The following is a 2,337-nucleotide window of genomic DNA, read 5'->3' on the forward strand; positions in this document are numbered from 1 at the left end:
GGATTATTTCCCCCTATAAAGGAATGGATTAATCACCAGTCTGCCCCAAATGACGTCACGTTTAGCCACACCCACCGACAGGAAGTAAAATGGCAGGAAGCAAAAAGGGCATTTTTGAAAGCTCATATCTCAGTGAATCATTTTTTTGAACAATGGGAGTTGTCATTCTTCATTAAAAAGTTCAGGCAATCATATTAAGCCAGTAAAATAAATACCTCAAAAAACCATTTCAGTTACCCTTTAATGAATAGTCAATACCTTCAGAAATAAATGCATGCATATAATTTTGTATATCTGTGATCTAACTTACTCCTACAGTCTTGGTACTTCGTTTTTAGGTGTGTATTGCAACTGCTTATGTGCAATGCGAGCAGGAGATGCAGTGGTACTCCTACTAGGAGTGCCATGACTAGTAACAAAAATATGAGTGGTATTATCTGCAATGCCATCACCAGTAATTGATCCGAATCCATTTTTAACCACAAGATCTCCAAAAATGTCAATAATTTTCCTTTCAGTGGAAAAATAATCTTTCTTCAATGTCACATATTTAGCCAGCAATCGTGAACACTTTCCTCTGCAGACAACTCCATTTATCCATTTTTTCTAGGTCTTCAAGGCCACTGTGAGATAGGGCATATTTGGTCTCCAAAGTAGTCATTATTTCATTCTTTCGTCTTACTTTTCTTTTACTAGGAAGGACAACACTTCCACAACAGAGGCAGTCCATTATGACTTCTCATGACAGAAAGTAGCCTGACAGAAGGGAGACTGAAATACAGCAAGAAGCACGCCTGTACACGTCAGTAAAACACTGCCTGGCAACCTTCACATGATTATCACACGCTGAAAACACGTGGGCATTGTGATGTCATTTTTTTGCATCACAAGTTAAGACTAGCAGTGTCTCCAGGCCCTTCCTCCTTAGGTAGTGAAGGGGCGGGGCAAGACTAGATAAACACCTTGATACATCACCCTCAGAATAAGGTAATTTGCCATTACAATTGAGACATGGTAAATACAAGTTATATTTCAGAAGGCTTAGTCTCACATATCAATTGTGTTTTGCCTATTTTTCTAAATTTCAGAAAGTTTACTGTAACTTGTTCCACCTATGGTTGGGGCTCTTACTTCCTATATAATCCCTGACCCGGTAAGATCACGTTGGCCTTTTTTCTAACTCCAAAGAAAACGAACTTCACAACTTACAGTTATATGATGGCTACATCTGAAGATACTTCCAACAGCCAGAGTGCTGGTGCTGACAAAATTATAGCGCAACTTGAGAAGATAGAATCTTCCCTCAGTGAGGAGTTACAGAGTACCTGCAAGAGGGTAAAACGCCTGGAAGAGTAGGCACCACATTCATCCAAGAGAAGGGCGACAGAGTCGTCCTCATCTCATTGGGCGGACAGGAGCAGGACAGGCTTAGCAAGCTTGAAGGACTTCTCCTGACCTGTGTCAGATGACGAGGAGGAACAGGGAGATTCGTCAGAGACGGGGAACCTCAATCCGGTCCCTATCCAGCTTGCAGACAAGAACATCCAGCTGGTCACCTCGTCCTTTAGGGAAGTGCTATTCTCCGTAAGAGGCTTAGAAGTGCCTTCCCTTGTCATAGCCTTCAGGACATGTCGTATCCTAAGCTTGACTCAATTTTCAAAGTGGCATCCATTTGGAAGGAGACAAAGACGTTAAATGCCCAATTAGCATGTGTCCAGGCACTAATTTACGACCTGGCTGGACCTTTGATTCATCTGCTTCACTCCTTTGATGACAGAGAGATATCCAATAAGGAGACGTAATTGGCTGTCTCCAATGCAATCCGCCTGTTGGGGAATGCCTCTGCCGGAATGTCAATGCTCAGAAGAAGAAAGATCTTCCAGTCAGCTGCCCCAAACCTCTTCGGTTCGGGATTTGAGGTCAAGATGACAGAGAGAGCAGAGTGTCTAAAACTCCTAACCACCTCAAGGACCTCTACTTTGTCCCAAAATAAAAGGTTTTTTCAAAGAGGCTGTCCCACTGCTTCTCCAAAACGTGACGGCCAGTCCAGCCGAGGGAGACCCTTGCGAAAGAGGGAATCAAAGCCCTTAGCCAGGAAATAGTCTCAATGAACCATTGTGTGGAAGAGAGACTCTCAATCATGCACAAATGTATTTTTATTAAGAAATCCATTATTAAATACATTGGTTCAAATAGGGGTATCTCCACTGGAAGTGGACAAAACGCTAATGGCAGGGAGACTTCCTCTTGGGGACAACTGGTGAAAAATATCTCAGGACATAATGGATCCTGAATACAATAAGGGGGTACAAAGTAGAATTTTTTGGAAATCCCAAA

Source organism: Amphimedon queenslandica, unplaced genomic scaffold (genome assembly GCF_000090795.2).
Source record: "Amphimedon queenslandica unplaced genomic scaffold, v1.1 AMPQUscaffold_13088, whole genome shotgun sequence".
NCBI lineage: Eukaryota > Metazoa > Porifera > Demospongiae > Haplosclerida > Niphatidae > Amphimedon > Amphimedon queenslandica.